Here is an 18830-nt window from a genome sequence, read left to right on the forward strand (position 1 = left end):
ACTATGGTAAGCAGCCATCGATTTCATTTTCCCCGTAGGAGAAGAAGCGCGCGGTGCATGCTGGGATATATGACTGCCCCAGGCCGTGCCGTTTCATTTCCATTTGTGTGTTTATGTAAAGACACCAAAATGGCTCCTATTGAGATTAATGATTTTCAGGAAAGCAGGAATTAGGGACGGCGTGGCGCAGTGGGAGAGTGCCCGTGCGCAAGCAACCCGAGGGTCCCTGGTTCAATCCCCACCTAGTACCAACCTCGTCACGTGCTGAGCAAGACACTTCACCCTTGCTACTGCTGGTTAGCGCCTTGCATGGCAGCTCCCTCCATCAGTGTGTGAATGTGTGTGTGAATGGGTAAATGTGGAAGTAGTGTCAAAGCGCTTTGAGTACCTTGAAGGTAGTAAAGCGCTATACAAGTACAACCCATTTAATTGTCACTGAACTGCTAGACAACAGCAGCGACACTGACTCCATTAACGACGTCTCGAAATAGTGCAAAGCAATAACAATATATCAATAACTCAACGTTGCTCAAACGTTAATGTCACACAACACAACACACAAACATGTAAAGCTCACTTTGTTAAGTTATTTCTCATCCACAAATCCCTCGAATTCTTCTTTTTCAGTGTCCGAATTAAACATGCCACAAGAGGTTTCGCAACTACGGTAAACAGCCGCCTGCCTTATTTTCCCTCATAGAAGAAAAAGTGCGCGGTGCATTCTGGGATATATGACTGCGGGAGGCGTGACGATTTTAAACTCAAGGCGATCAGTCACACAATAGAACACGGGAATCGAGCAGCAGCGAGAGAATTTAACATTAACAGCATCGTCACTGACTCGTTTAATGACGACTTTATTCGTATTCGCCCAACTGTTTGATTCGAACACTGAAGAAGAAGAATTTGAGGGATTCGTGGATGAGGAATAACTTAATAAAGTGAACTTTACATGTTTATTTTGTGTGTTGTGTTGTGTGACATTATCAATTGAGCAACGTTGAGTTATTGATGTATTATTGCTTTGCACTATTTCGAGTGTTACTATATTGTGATTGCACTAACGTTTGATTTACCGTAACAGTATCAGACTGTTTTTTACGTGTTTATTGAACCGGAGCAAATAATAAAACAGCTGTTTATTAATTTTGGGAGTGAACGGAGTTGTCAGAACGCTGGTTTGTAATCTGTTAATAAAGTTTGACTGACCTATCTGACTGTCTTGTTGACATTCCCTTTAGCGCAGCTCCATCTAAAGGATACATAACGTAACCCCAGCCTCTACTGTAGCATCTATTCTATGCGCCTTATAATGCGGTGCGCCTTAGATATGAACAAAATATTAAAATAGGCCATTTATTGAAGGTGCGCCTTATAATACGGTGCGCCTTATAGTGCGAAAAATACGGTAACCTTATGACATAGTAAGTGGAATGATGCGAACACCTTTGTTACTGGATGCTTTCTAATATGCTTCTGCCTTGGAGACTTTTAATGTGTAAGTAATATGCGCCTATAATATTTAATACTTTTTTTTATTGACAAATGCACTCTTTTAATATTTTTTTAATTAAAGGCACTTATTATGTGTGTCTAGCTTGTGTGCTATTGCTGGGATTTTAATGGCGTCACGTCCGGCTTACGTCCGCTCATTATTAACTGGTGGTGGTGGAGCAGTGGCTGTTCTCAATGGATAGTAGGCGCCGTTTAGCTTTTCTCGAAGCAAAATGCCCTATGCTTGTGTTGTTTTTGGCTGTACAAACCATTCAAAACGCAAAGAGGATGAATGTTTCTTCAGATTTCCTTGACAGAGCGGATGACTTCAAGATTTAACGAAAGATGACGACAAAAGTGGCTAGCACTCGAGTACAAGGGAGCAAAGTCGAGGAACAAGTTTAGAGTGACCACACCGTTAAAGGTTTGTTTGATGTATTTTTAGTACACTTTTTCCCGTTTAGTATGTCTCATTTAAGTATTATCCTAACATTGTTTGTATTTAAATTTTTAAGAAACCAGAAAGCCAGAGTCAATGATACTTTATCAGGAAAGGTACTTCTACATCTTCCCTCTTGTTTATTTTGTTCACAAATATGTCAGAGTACATATGACAATAGAACAAAAATTAAATATGGTAATGATTCAGTAATTGTCATATTTATTAAATAAATAGCACGGGTGTCTCGATACCAATTTCCTTGACCCAGCCACAAAAAAAGAAGTTGTAGACTTCCATGCTTTTCCAAGTTGTCATCTGTTATGTCGTGTAGAATGACATCGGAGAGAGAACAATATAGGGTGATAAGTCTGAGAACTCCAATAACGGGTCACACTTGATATCACAAGACAAAAAAATTTGGGGGAAAGTAAATGGATCTATTCTATTGCAACGTTACAAACCCTGTTTCCATATGAGTTGGGAATCTGTGTTTGATGTAAATATAAACAAAATACAATGATTTGCAAATCATTTTCAACCCATATTCACTTGAATATGCTACAACAACATATTTGATGTTCAAACTGATAACCTTTTTTTTTTTGTGTGCAAATAATCATAAAATTTAGAATTTGATGCCAGCAACACTTGACAAAGAAGTTGGGAAAGGTGGCAATAAATACTGATAAAGTTGAGGAATGCTCATCAAACATTTATTTGGAAAAACCCACAGGTGTGCAGGCTAATTGGGAACAGGTGGGTGCCATGGTTGGGTATAAAAACAGCCTCCCAAAAAATGCTCAGCTTTTCACAAGAAAGGATGGGGCGAGGTACACACCTTTGTCTACAACTGCGTGAGCAAATAGTCAAACAGTTTAAGAACAACGTTTCTCAAAGTGCAATTGCAAGAAATTTAGGGATTTCAACATCTACGGTCCATAATATCATCAAAAGGTTCAGAGAATCTGGAGAAATCACTCCACGTAAGCGGCATGGCTGGAAACCAACATTGAATGACCGTGACCTTCGATTCCTCAGACGGCATTGTATCCAAACCCGACATCAATCTCTAAAGGATATCACCACATGGGCTCAGGAACACTTTCAGAAAACCACTGTCACTAAATACAGTTTGTCGCTACATCTGTAAGTGCTAGTAAAAGCTCTACTATGCAAAGCGCAAGCCATTTATCCAGAAACGGCGCCGGTTTCTCTGGGCCGGAGATCATCTAAGATGGACTAATGCAAAGTGGAAAAGTGTTCTGTGGACTGACGAGTCCACATTTCCAACTGTTTTTACGAAATATGACATCATGTCATCCGGACCAAAAGGGAAGCGAACCATCCAGACTGTTATCGATGCAAAGTTCAAAAGCCAGCATCTGTGATGGTATGGGGGTGCATTAGTGCCCAAGGCATGCGTAACTTACACATCTGTGAAGGCAACATTAATGCTGAAAGGTACATACAGGTTTTGGATCAACATATGCTGCCATCAAAGTGCCGTGTATTTCATGGACGCCCCTGATTATTTCAGCAAGACAATGCCAAGCCACATTCAGCACGTATTACAACAGCGTGGCTTTGTAAAAAGAGGGTGCGGGTACTTTCCTGGCCCGCCTGCAGTCCGGACCTGTCTGAAGCATAAAATACGACAGCGGAGACTGTTGAACGACTGAAGCTCTAGATACAACAAGAATGGGAAAGAATTTCACTTTCAAAGCTTCAACAATTAGTTTCTTCAGTTCCCAAACGTTTATTGAGTGTTGTTAAAAGAAAAGGTGATGTAACACAGTGATGAACATGCCCTTTCCCAACTACTTTGGCACGTGTTGCAGCCATTACATTCTAAGTTAATTATTATTTGCAAAAAAAAATGAAGTTTATGAGTTTGAACATCAAATATCTTGTCTTTGTAGCATATTCAACTGAATATAGGTTGAAAAGGATTTGCAAATCATTGTATTCCGTTTATATTTACATCTAACACAATTTCCCAACTCATATGGAAACGGGGTTTGTAGATTGTGTGCTCGTATCTTCTTTTTGCTGGAAGATCTAAACCCCTTGCAAAGTTTGCTGCGCTGCTTGCTGCACAACAGCCACCTAGGCTTGCTTGACCACCACTTTTTTTCCCTTTTGGGAAGAAGTCACGTGACGGAATACAAGCAATTGTGTGCTTAGCTGTTGGGTAGCTGCCAGCTTCTAGTGGCCTATAGCATACCATGTTTACAATTCGTAAATGACTTGAAACTTTTTACACTAAGGGCTGCACACTGAAAAATCAAGTTATGTGTTTGCAATTTTGCTATTTTTCGCTTATAAAACCAAAACAATACAATATTTTTAGCGAAAAAAATTGCCTGCATGTCAGCTTTGTGTTATTAGTGTCTATATTCCAACCTTTTTTGTTACGTTACTCCTGTTAGGTCATTCATTAAACTTTCCTTTTGTCAGTTGACCATTGAAAAATAGCCGAAGCAGCAGTTTGGACACCCCTGTTTTAAAACTAATTGAGTTCTTACCTCATTATCCAGTAAGAAGTAATTACGGTTACTAGGAGAGGTTGTTTACCAAAATCCGTAGTGTTCTTTACCAGGTGTGAATGAATTTTGAGTCCCACTTTTCTGTGAGCGCTTTGAGTGTTTGGAAAAGCGCGATATAAATCCAAGTTGTTTTTTTTTTAGTCTGACATAATACTTAGACTTCCTTTTTATTGTCATTCAAATTTAAACTTTACAGTACAGATAAGAACAACATTTTGTTGCATTAGCTCATGGTAGTGCAGGATAAAAAAGCAATAAGGTGCAGATATAAATAAATAGCTTACCGTACAGATAAATATATTGCACTTTTGTATATGCATCCAGGTTTATGGATGTATGTTTTATTGTCTTTATATTCCAGCGAGTTAATCCGTTTTGGGGGGGAATTGAGAGGATTATTATGATGCGTTCAAGAGTCTTATGGCCTGAGGGAAGAAGCTGTTACAGAACCTGGAGGTTCTGCTACGGAGGCTGCTAAACCTCTTTGTAGAGTGCAACAGTGAAAACATTCCTTGGTGAGGGTGGGAGGAGTCTGCAGATTTTCTGAGCCCTGGCCAGGCAGCGGCTTTTTGTGATCTCCTGGATAGGAGGAAGAGGATTCCTGGTGATGAAGAGCGACAACAACAAAAAAGTTGCAATTAATGATTTGTAATTCAATGTTTCAAAATCAATAGCAATGATAACTGTAGCTACTGTTGTTGTTTTTACATTTTACTGGCAACAGCAGTTGGCTTCTTTTTACGCTTGCTAGCATTTTATTGTCATCTCTTATCGTTTTTATTGGTTTGGCTTTGACCACGGTACATAACTATTTGAAAAGTAGGAATTAATTGCTGAGATAGGCACCAGCGCCCTCCGCGACCCCGAAGGGAATAAGCGGTATAAAATGTATGGATGGATGGAATTCATTATAAATGTAATGTTTGCATTGCTACAGCATTAGACAAATGTTTCATGACCTTCTAAATACATGTTGTAACATTATGAGAACCCTCTAGACATGAACTAACACCCACATAGTGCTTTCCACTCGTTTAATTTAATACAGGAACACCACCTGAGACTGAGCCAATCAGATGTCACGATACTGAACAGCGTGTTCTGATTGGTTTGGTCTTATTTAGTGACCAATATTGTCATATTGATATTTATTTGTAAAACATGCTTAATTTAGGCTAAAAGTATGAAGGATGTGCTTCAAAAAAATGTAAAATCTGAGATTAACTGAAGCAGCAAACTTGGAAGTGTGATGTGGTGATGGATGATGTACTTTAAACATGAATGTTCACTTAAAGGTTTTATGAAGAGATCATGTCTACTCCATTATTTGCACGTACAAAAGATTAAAGCAGTAACATGCAGTCTTCACACGATGCCTTGCAGCCATGTTGTTGCAGGAAATAATGAGTCATGACTTTTTGTTACAAATGTGTTTGTTCTTCATGGTGCATGCAGGATGACAGCTGGAACTTGGCTTCAGTTTGGATTTGAATCTGAAAGCAGATAAATTTGTGGCACAAAGCATGCTGGGATACCTGATACCAGAGTTTGGCCCATCCAAATGACAAACACACACACACACACAGGGTAATAGGTTCAGTCTGGTTTGTTGGGAGACGTCATAGAAGCCATTATTTACACAACTGCTGCAGTGTTGCAGGCTTTATGGCCATGAGTGACAGAAAAGTAGTTGTTTAAGATAGTGATAGTGTGTAAAGTGTCGCACCTGTAAATGACACTTCCGCTTAATTAAGTACACTTGTTGAGTTCAATCCATCCATTTCTACCGCGTGTCCCTCTCGGGGTCGCCTGGGGGTCCTGGAGCCTATCTCAGCTGCACTCGGGCGGAAGGCGGAGTACACCCTGCACAAGTCGCCACCACATCACACTCACAGGGCCAACACAGATAGACAGACAACATTCACACTCACATTCACACACTAAGGCCGCTCGACATCCATTGCTTTCGGTCCCCTAGAGGGGGGTGGGGGGTTACCCACATCTGAGGTCCTCTCCAAGGTTTCTCATAGTTAGCATTGTCACTGGCGTCCCACTGGATGTGAATTCTCCCTGCCCACTGGGTGTGAGTTTTCCTTGCCCTTTTGCGGGTTCTTCCGAGGATGTCGTAGTCGTAATGGTTTGTACAGTCCTTTGAGACATTTGTGATTTAGGGCTATATAAATAAACATTGATTGATTGATTGATAGTGTTGCCAATCAACCTATTCCCAAGTGCATGTCTTTGGAGGAAGCCAGAGTACCCGGACGGAACTTACGCAGTCACGGGGAGAACTTGCAAACTCCACACGGGACTTTCGAATTGTGAGACACATGCACTAACCCAGTGGTTCTCAACCTTTTTTCAGTGACGTACCACCTGTAAACATTTTTGTAATTCAAGTACCAGAGCAAAGAATTTCTGGTTGAAAAAAAGAGATAAAGAAGTAAAATACAGCACTATGTCATCAGTTTGTGATTTATTAAATTGTATAACAGTGCAAAATATTGCTCATTTGTAGTGGTCTTTCTTGAACTATTTGGAAAAAAAGATATAAAAATAACTAAAAACTTGCTGAAAAATAAACAAGTGATTCAATTATAAATAAAGATTTCTACACATAGAAGTAATCATCAACTTAAAGTGCCCTCTTTGGGGATTGTTATAGAGATCCATCTGGATTCATGAAGTTAATTCTAAACATTTCTTCAAAAAAAACATCAATATTTATGGAACATGTCCACAAAAAATCTAGCTGTCAACACTGAATATTGCATTGTTGTATTTCTTTTCACAGTTTATGAACTTACATTCATATTTTGTTAAAGTATTATTCAATAAATATATTTATAAAGGATTTTTGAATTGTTGCTATCTTTGGAATATTTTTGAAAAATCTCACGTAACCCTTGGCATACTTTCAAGTACCCCCAGGGGCACGCGCACCACCATTTGAGAACCACTGCACTAACCCCTATTCCACCGTGCTGCCCTGTTGAGGTCCAATACCAGAAATTCTCATGCTCAGCAACTTATTATGTTTTGTATTCCCTCAGTGATCCTTTATTTACTCAACTGTAGAAAACAAGCAAAGTGTCTTTCAATGTGTACAAAGGGTGGAACGAGACACGCTCACATGTCTTAATTTGTGTCAGTGTGTCCTTTATCTTTGCGTCCTGACAGCAAAGCAGTAAGATGTGAAACTAGTCATATCCTTTTTAATTGTGTGAATAACACACCGTATTCTAATTCTTATTGTTCCGCCCTGTTTGTCATTCGCTTTCTGCCCCCTACTACCATTGCACTCTGAAACGCTTCAACTCATTCATGACACACGTGCTAGCTTTTTTTTTTCTCCAAAAAATTCTCACATTTCATGCAATTCCACACTTTCTAAGACATTTTTCACAATCAATATAAATAGACAATTCTTCAAACGTCAAATTTCGTACATTTCTCAACTACTTCAAACATTCCACCGTTGACACATTCCATACCTCCTGGACATTCAAACTAACAATTTGCAAATCTCACTTTTCAATACCACTAGTTCCACACTTTTCTCTTTCAACTACTTCGCCCACATATTTCGACCAATTTCAACCATTCCACCAGCAACACATTCTACTTATTCATTCTTTCAATGTCCGAAAAAATCCCACTTTTTTCCATTTTACACAACACTTTTCTATATTAAAATAAAAACTTACTACTCCCACATTTCTCAACCGATTGAAACCATTCCTAAATCTAAATGCTGCTCGATACTGTTAGTCAATTTCTGCTAAGCAAATATTTTGATGGATGTTGACTGTTGGCATGTTAACTGATAGCATTTTAGCTGGGAGTGTGTTTAAATGCTAACTTTTTAGCTATTTTTTGCTGGTATGTACACCTCAGAGTCGAATATTTGGATGCTTGATGGATGTTGAGTGTTAGCATGTTAACTGTTAGCAAGTTCGCAAGCTAGCTTTAAAGCTAATTGTTGCTATTGTTACTTGCCGAATGTTAATTGTTAGCATGCTAACTTTTTAGCAGTGTTTTGCTGGTATACACCTTAGAGTCACACATTTGTTTACTTGACAGCATGTTAACTGGTAGCAGGCTAGCATGCTACTGTCAATTTTGCAGGTTTATTTATCCTAAAGACAAATATTCTACAAACCCCGTTTCCATATGAGTTGGGAAATTGTGTTAAATGTAAATATAAACGGAATACAATGATTTGCAAATCCTTTTCAACCCATATTCAATTGAATGCACTACAAAGACAAGATAGTTGATGTTCAAACTCATAAACCTTATTATTTTTTTTGCAAATAATAATTAACTTATAATTTCATGGCTGCAACACGTGCCAAAGTAGTTGGGAAAGGGCATGTTCACCACTGTGTTACATCACCTTTTCTTTTAACATCACTCAATAAACGTTTGGGAACTGAGGAAACTAATTGTTGAAGCTTTGAAAGTGGAATTCTTTCCCATTCTTGTTTTATGTAGAGCTTCAGTCGTTTAACAGTCCGGGATCTCCGCTGTCGTATTTTACACTTCATAATGCACCACACATTTTCGATGGGAGACAGGTCTGGACTGCAGGCGGGCCAGGAAAGTACCCACACTCTTTTTTTTACAAAGCCACGCTGTTGTAACAGGTACTGAATGTGGCTTGGCATTGTCTTGCTGAAATAAGCAGGAGCGTCCATGATAAAAGACGACGCTTAGATGGCAGCATATGTTGTTCCAAAACCTGTATGTACCTTTCAGCATTAATGGTGCCTTCACAGATGTGTAAGTTACCCATGCCTTGGGCACTAATGCACCCCCATACCATCACAGATGCTGGCTTTTCAACTTTGCGTCGATAACAGTCTGGATGGTTCATTTCCCCTTTGTTCTGGATGACAGGATGTCGAATATTTCCAAAAACAATTTGAAATGTGGACTCATCAGACCACAGAACACTTTTCCACTTTGCATCAGTCCATCTTAAATGATCTCGGGCCCAGAGAAGCCGGCAGCGTTTCTGGATGTTGTTGATAAATGGCTTTCGCTTTGCATAGTAGAGCTTTAACTTGCACTTACAGATGTAGCGACAAACTGTATTTAGTAAAAGTGGTTTTCTGAAGTTTTCCTGAGCCCATGTGGTGATATCCTATAGAGATTGATGTCGGGTTTTGATACAGTGCCGTCTGAGGGATCGAAGGTCACGGTCATTCAATGTTGGTTACCGGCTGCCGCTTACTTGGATTTATTTCTCCAGATTCTCTGAACCTTTTGATGATATTATGGGCCGTAGATGATGAAATCCCTAAATTTCTTGCAATTGCACTTTGAGAAACGTTGTTCTTAAACTGTTTGACTATTTGCTCACGCAGTTGTGGACAAAGGGGTGTACCTCGCCCCATCCTTTCTTGTGAAAGACTAAGCATTTTTTGCGAAGCTGTTTTTATACCCAATCATGGCACCCACATGTTCCCAATTAGCCTGCACAACTGTGGGATGTTCCAAATAAGTGTTTGATGGGTATTCCTCAACTTTATCAGTATCTATTGACACCGTTCCCAACTTCTTTGTCACATGTTGCTGGCATCAAATTCTAAATGTAATGATTATTTGCACACAAAAAAAATGTTTATCAGTTTGAACATAAAATATGTTGTCTTTGTAGCATATTCAACTGAATATGGGTTGAAAATGATTTGCAAATCATTGTATTCCGTTTATATTTACATCTAACACAATTTCCGAACTCATATGGAAACGGGGTTTGTATTTTATGCATGCCAACTGTCAGCATACAAACCGTTAGCATGCAAGGAACATGAACAAGGAAATTGGATAAAATTGCTATGGTATGAAAAGGGGTAGGACTAAATAAGCTCTGCTTCTTCCTACTCCTTTTCGGATGTGCTGTAATGAAAAAACTGGAATTGTGTGAAGCATTAAATTGTATCGTATGCATGTTCCAAATAAATTGAAACTGAACTGAACATTTCCAAGATTTTCTATCACCAGAAATTACTACTTTGTAGTCCGTGAGGTTTCTGTTCCAACTGCACCTCAAAGTTCCGAACACTGAATTCAAATCAGGTCACTCAAAGGTTTTTCCTCGGTTAAGTTGGTGGATTTATTTTTTTACTTCCAGGTAGATGAGAAACGTCTGTAACGTGATTGGATGCTTTGGGGCACTCTACAACTTCCCAACTTCTTGACACAAAGTTCTCTATTTACAAACTGTAGTTTAAATATTTGCCAATATGTTAAATAATTATGTAGCAATAAACCAAGAGGAAGTGTAATAACATTATTTGTTGGCAACAAACTTGTCTTTTAGCGTTCCGCAGACAGCCAGTGAGAAGAGAGAGGCCGCACCCTCGCTGTGTCACCTGCCAGACGTCAGGTAAGCGAAAGGAAGTTCCCGTCAGACCAGCTGGCGGCAGATAAGGCGTAGACTAGCCGGTCGTGCTGGTCGGTCTGGAGGCAAGAAGCAAGCAGCTTGCACTGCTCTTTCTCGTCTGAGGGTGCCTATTTGTGGCCCTTTTAATCCTTGTCTCCTCTTAAAATACAAGAAAAAAACAGCAAAAATAAAGTAAAAATATTGGGAGAATTTAGTGGTATTAAGGGAAAAAGTTGTAATTTTACAGGAAAATATTTTTAGTTTTAGAGGAAAAAATTCATCGTATGAGGGGAAAAAAATAAATATGACAGATACAAAGTTGTAGTTGTATTTTTACGGAACAAAGTTGCAAAAAAAGATAGATTAAGTTGGTAAAATATTCCAAGTAAAAGCACATTATTAAGAAAACAGTTTAAATGTTTGGAAAATGGAAAAAAATGACCACTTAAGATCACAGTTCACATTGTTTTTTCACCTACAGTCGGCCTTCATTTATGACTGCTTCCAAACCCTAACCCAATATGTACATTTCAGTGAACTAGGAATTCTTTATAAATCTAATATTTTCATAAATGGAGCATTAAAACAACTGTTTTAAGATCAGTTTTAAATAGTATGAAATACCCTTTAACATGAAATAACGCCTTTACACTCCTTTAAACCAATATAGTAGACGTAACAGTCGAAAATGAGAATTATTGTATTGTGATAGACATAACCTGTAAAAAAAAAAAAAAAAAAAAAAAAGGTTCAATTATGATCTGCTGCGCAATACAGTACATTAGAGTTCCATCCATCCATCCATCCATCTATTTTCTACCGCTTATTCCCTTCAGGGTTACGGGCGGTGCTGGAGCCCATCTCAGCTACAATCGGGCAGAAGGCGGCGTACACCCTGGACAAGTTGCCACCTCATAGAATAGAATAGATTAGAGGGTTTTTTTGTCATTATTTCAGTGAACAGGTTCAAAGAACAACAAAATTGGAGCAGATCGCCTTAGGTGCATATACAATTTGGTAATATGAATACCGTAATTTCCGGACTATAAGCCGCTACTTTTTTCCCTCGCTCTGGTCCCTGCGGCTTATACAACGGTGCGGCTTACGGTAACCAGGGCCGCGCGCTACCGTGGATGCGCGAGACCGAGGCAGACATCTGGTGCCAGGGAACAAGAGCAAAACAAAGAGTAGGAGAGCGTCAGCGACAGTTTGCGCAAAGGAAGTGTTCATGCAAACACCCTCAATATGGAAAACAAACGGAGAAGTGCATATGATGCTGCTTTTAAGTTAAAGGCAATCAATCTGGCTGTCAAAGAAGGAAATAGAGCTGCTGCACGTACCCTTGACATTGAGACGGCAGCATGAAGACTGCACTTTTACTTCCGTGTTACAGGCGAGCACTTTGTATTACTTTGCACCGTTGTATTATTTGTACTCTGCACGAATGCTGTTCACCATGTCAAAGATGTGAAAGTTTGATTGAATGATTGAAAGATTTATTGTTAATAAATGGGACGCTTTGCGTTCCCAAACAGTCATCTCTGTCCCGACAATCCCCTTCGTGGTAGCAGGAACCCCTATATACTACGGTAATTACACATCAAAACGCCTGTGGCTTATAGTCTGGTGCGGCTTATACATGGAGCAATCTGTATTTTCCCCTAAATTTAACTGGTGCGGCTTATAGTCAGGTGCGCCTTATAGTCCGGAAATTACAGTAGTAAAAGAAGATAGAAATAAGAGATGTATCTATATATAGATGTATATATATCCATACACATGCCAATATGCATACATATGAATATATATACACATATAAATATAACATTATTGCACATTATAGTCCGAAAAAATATAAATACATGACACATGAGGACATGATGGACACATTGTGCTCACTCAGTGCCTGGTTAATGTTACTATGGCTCTTGGGTAAAAACTGTTTTTTAGTCTATTTGTGCCAGCTTTTAGCACCCTGTAGCATCTGCCCGAGGGTAGCAGGGCCAACACAGATAGACAGACAACATTCACATTCACATTCACACACTCGGGACCATTTAGTGTTGCCAATCAACCTATCCTCAAGTGCATGTCTTTGGAAGTGAGAGGAAGCCGGAGTACCCGGAGGGAACCCACGCATTCACGGGGAGAACATGCAAACTCCATACAGAAAGATCCCGAGCCCGGGATTGAACCCAGGACTACTCAGGACCTTTGTATTGTGAGGCAGACGCACTAACCCCTCTGTTGTTCATTCAAATTAATTTATCCAGTTTTAGGCACAAACATGCTTAATTTAGGCCAAAAATATATAAAAATGTGCTTGAATATGCATATTTTTGACAAATAGGCCACAGTGAAACGCTAAACAACGAGGAACCTCGATAAGATTTTTTTTTAAATAAATACATTTAGAAAAACTGCCTTAGAGTGAAGTGGGGAGTTTAATTTATATCACTCAGCTGAAATACAGGCCGTTTTTTTTTTATGTTTTACTTCGTAGTATATCTACACACTAGGGTTTTTGATTACAAAACATCAAATATCAAAATGGCCATGAGTGCTTTGATTTTGTTTAGTATGAGGCCCTAAGGCACGGGTGTCAAACGAGGGCCTGACCTGGCCCGCGAATAGGTTTTAACCAGCCCGTGGGATGAGTTTGCTAAGTATAAACATTTTTGAATGAATGAAACAGCTGTTTCTAAACGTGTTCACTGGATGTAGCAAAAGCAATTCTTTGTATCTTTGTAGATGATGCTGCATGTGTACAAACTAAACCACGTGATGTTATTAGTACATTAGTTGAGGAAAATGATCAAACTACATAAATAACATTGTGTAATTGAATTTTGATTTAATTTTTTTTATCTTGATAGATTGAAAATTAACACCAATGAGTTTACTTTTTTTGATTGATTGAAACATTAATTAGTAGATTGCACAGTACAGTACATATTCCGTACAATTGACTACTAAATGGTAACACCCGGATACATTTTTCAACTTGTTTAAGTCGGGGTCCACGTTAATCAATTCATGGTAATTAGTAAATGTAAATTGGTAAATGGTAAATTCATGGACTGAAGAACATTATCACATCATTTATTTAGAAAATGTAAATAACGACAAATAAAGGTACAATACCATTAACCACAACATGTAAGTGTAAAAAAATCCCACAACATTATGATTTGTACAATTTCAGAATGTGCTTGTTCTTTTTTTAAACAAAACAATCTGAAGTTGTCTGTATTTTTAAGCTATCGTGCCGTGATTTTACCAGTCCGGCCCATTTGGGAGTAGATTTTTCTCCATGTGGCCCCCCCATCTAAAATAAGTTTGACACTCCTGCTTTAAAAGGGAACATTATCACAATTTCAAAATGGTAAAAAAACAATACAAATTAGTTCCCAGTGGCTTGTTGTATTTTTTGAAATGTTTTTCAAAATTTTACCGGTCCTGGAATATCCATAAAAAAAGCTTTAAAGTGCCTTATTTTTGCTCTCTCGATGCCACTGTTCATTTTCCTGTGACGTCATACAGTGCTGCCAATGTAAACAAACAATGGCGAATAGCACAGCAAGATATAGTGACATTAGCTCGGATTCAGACTCGGATTTCAGCGGTTTAAGCGATTCAACAGATTACGCATGTATTGAAACGGATGGTTGGAGTATGAAAGTATTAAAGAAGAAACTGAAGCTATTGAGCGAATAGCTATTGACGCTATTCATAGCCATAGCATGGCCGAATAGCTGCGTTAGCATCGCTGGTAAAATGTGTTGACCAAACGATCAGGACTTTAGCATCTTGTGACACTGGAGCAACTTAAATCCGTCGATTGGTAAGTATTTTTTTCGCATTAAATGTGGGTGGAAGGAAACGTAATATAGTTTCAAATGTACATACAGCTATAGCCTAAATAGCATGTTAGCATCGATTAGCTGGCAGTCACGCCGCGACCAAATATGTCTGATTAGCACATAAGTCAACAACATCAACAAAACTCACCTTTGTGATTTTGTTGACGTCATCGTTGCAAACGCATCTGCAGGTTATCCATACATCTCTGTGCCATGTCTGCCTTAGCATCGCCGGTAAAATGTGCAGACACTCCGACACATTCGATGGGGTCTGGCGGCAGATTTCTTGCCACTTTCGCATCTTCGGGCCAGTGGTGCAACTTGAATCCCTCCCTGTTAGTGTTGTTACACCCTCCGACAACACACCGACATGGCATGATGTCTCCAAGGTTCCAAAAAATAGTCAAAAAAACGGAAACTAACAGAGCTGAGACCCGGTGTTTGTAATGTGTTTGAGAAAATGAAAATGGCGGCTTTCCTACCTAGGCAACGTCACGTACTGACGTCATTGCTTCAAGAGGGCTAAACAGAAAGGCGTTTAATTCGCCAAAATTCACCCATTTAGGGTTCGGAAATCGGTTAAAAAAATATATGGTCTTTTTCTGCAACACCAAGGTATATATTGACGCTTACATAGGTCTGGTGATAATGTTCCCCTTTAAGGGGAAAACGTTTGGACATTCCTGCTGAGTCTAGTTGTTCATGCCTTCTGATGACCTCCTTCACCAACTCTTTCACGGTTGTGTAAACAAACACAACACGTACTGTACCCTTCACCTTCTGTGAGCAAAAATTGAACAATGTCACAGAGGTCATCCCCGCCTGCGCAGACACAGACGTGCACATGCAGTATAAATGTGGCGACGCCCCCTGGCTCTATCATCAGCTGATTCTCCAGTATGACGATGGAGACATTGTGTCATAATAGCAGCGTCACCGAAGAGGTATGTGCTACATTAGCACTCACCATGCTAACACACAAATAATTGCAGACCAGGACATGACTCAGAGAACGACTGATTACTTTTCACACGTAATCCAATGCACCATCACACTCCAGTAAAAAACTATTTAATGAATGTGACACGCCCCCTTTTTATGTGGACAGCCTTGCTTATATTCATCAGATGGACAAAATTATTGGGACTAGAGTAATGTAATTGAAAGAATGACAAATCTAAAACGGCAATTTGTAAAGGTGTGTCATTACTTTGTGTACTGTGGATTTCCAGTAAGTGTTTGACGTTAAGAGTTAGAATTTCACCACACTAGTCACTAATGGGCGTAATGATCATGTTTTACGCAAATGCAGACAACCACTTTTGACATTTTCTATGCATCGATTGTACTTATTTCCTAAGACTTTTGACGAAGAATTTGCGGTGTACATGCATGTACTGCACATCTCGTTCTAAAAGTGCTGCCAACACGGTAGAAGAACGGTTCATTGAGGGTAATCTTCAGAAGTGTCCCAATTCATTATTGATATCGGATTTTGCTCCAATTGCAAGAAAACAGGGGCAGCATGGTGGAATAGGGGTTAGTGCATGTGCCTCACAATACGAATGTCCTGAGTAGTCCTGAGTTCAATCCCGTGTGGAGTTTGCATGTTCTCCCCGTGACTGCGTGGGTTCCCTCCGGGTACTCCGGCTTCCTCCCACCTCCAAAGACATGCACATGGGGATAGGTTGATTGGCAACACTAAATGGTCCCTAGTGTGTGAATGTGAGTGTGAATGTTGTCTGTCTATCTGGTTTGGCCCTGTGATGAGGTGGCAACTTGTCCAGGGTGTACCCTGCCTTCCGCCCCAATGCAGCTGAGATAGGCACCAGCGCCCCCCCGCGACCCCGAACGAGACAAGTGGTAGAAACTTGATGGATGGATGTAAGAAAACGAGTAAAGGATGATATCAGTTTGCATGTAAAATGTGAGATTTTAAAAACTACTCAAATACTGAGTAATTGATGAGTAACTTGTTCGTTTAATGATTACGGCAACAAATATTGCACAAAAAGATAAAAATAGCAATGAGAAAATTCAGAGCCAGGAATGTCCCTTAAGCAACTAAAACAATAATATATATTAAATAATAGTACATTACAATAAAAATGATTAAGGCAAATTGAACCACAATAACTTAACAGCACCATAGGCTCAGTAGGCATTGATTGATTGATTGATTGATTGATTGATTGATTGATTGATTGATTGAAACGTGTATTAGTAGATTGCACAGTACAGTACATATTCCGTACAATTGACAACTAAATGGTAACACCCAAATAGGTTTTTCAAGTTTAATCAATTACTTAATAAATGACCAAGTCGAGGTGATCTACCTTATATATACATATACATACACAATATATATATTTATATGTGTATATGATGTGTGTGTATGTATATGTATATGTATATATATATATATATATACACATACATTTATATATACAGTATATAATTTATATTTATTTATTTTGCCGTTTTTGTTGACATGTTAAAGGTGTTTTAATGAATATATATGCATGTTTAACATATACATTCCTATCTTTCATGAAGACAAGAATATAAGTTGGTGTATTACCTGATTCTGATGACTTGCATTGATTGGAATCAGACAGTAGTGCTGATAACATCCACGTTTTCAAATGGAGGAGAAAAATAGTTCCTCCTTTCTGTCTAATACCACATGAAAGTCGTTGGTTTTTGGCATCTTATTTGTCCAGCTTCCATATTCGTTCTTATACACTTTACAAGAAATACATTGGCGGCAAACTCCGTAGCTTGCTAATTTGTTTGCGCTGGCTTTCGGACTCTTATTTTGTTAGCGCGGGCGCGATGGAGCGGCACTTTTATTGTGAAGACAGGAACTGTGCGATCAGTCTTTCGGCGTTTGACGGGAAGTACGGTTGAAATAAAAAGTGTCTTTTTTCCTTTACACTTTTGATTGATTGATTGAAACTTTTATTAGTAGATTGCACAGTACAGTACATATTCCATACAATTGACCACTAAATGGTAACACCCCAATAAGTTTTCAACTTGTTTAAGTCGGGTTCCACGTGTGACGGTCATGTGTCCGCCTGGCTCTGTTTGATTGGTCCAACGTCACCAGTGACTGCATGTAATTGGTAAAACGCAGGCATGCGTAGATCCTACTTTGAAGGTCTGTGATAAACCAAAACAAACATTAACAGATCGATAAAAAACAGTAGCGAGCTGAATGTAGATAAATGGAGCGGAGTAAAAGTAGCGTTTCTTCTCTATAAATATACTCAAGTAAAAGTAAAAGTATCTTGCATAAAAACTACTCTTACAAGTACAATTTATCCCAAAAGTTACTCAAGTAGATGTAACGGAGTAAATGTAGCGCGTTACTACCCACCTCTGGTTAGAGACTTATTTATGTTTCAGCACCCCTAGGTTTGTGTGTTCTTGGTTACCATGTGTGCTGATTACTTTCACCTGCCTCCGATTAGTGTTCGGGACGCTGACCTGCTCCCGGGCACTAATCAGAGAGCGATTAGTTCCTGCTTTTCGCCACACTCAGTCTGGCTGTCTTGTTTGTGCTTTGCAACAAGTTACGTGGGTATACTATTTCATTCCTGATTCAATGCGAAGTCTTCCTGTTCGCTATTTCCTTACCTACCGGCTGCAATCGTCCACTTTTCCTGTGTTTGTTTGCATTTTCCTGTATTTTTGGAATTTGACTGATTTATGGTAAATAAATCATTGTCTTACCTGTACATTGCCTCCGGAGTTCTGTGTGCATCCTGGTAAAACGATCCGCGCAATGACATGCAACCCTGACATCACATTTTCTTATATTTTAGTCAAGTCATTTACGAAAAGGAGGCACCCCAGTGGTACAGGGGTTCGAGTCCCGGATTTTGGGGTCTTTCTGTGTGGCATTTGCATGTTCTTCCTGCGTGGGTTCTCTTTGGGTACTCCGGCTTCCTCCCACCTCCAAAGACATGCACCTGGGGATAGGTTGATTGGCAACACTAAATTGGCCCTAGTGTGTGAATGTGAGTGTGAATGTTGTCTGTCTATCTGTGTTGGCCCTGTGATGAGGTGGTGACTTGTCCAGG

The sequence above is a fragment of the Nerophis ophidion genome, linkage group LG05 (genome assembly GCF_033978795.1).
Source record: "Nerophis ophidion isolate RoL-2023_Sa linkage group LG05, RoL_Noph_v1.0, whole genome shotgun sequence".
Lineage (NCBI taxonomy): Eukaryota > Metazoa > Chordata > Actinopteri > Syngnathiformes > Syngnathidae > Nerophis > Nerophis ophidion.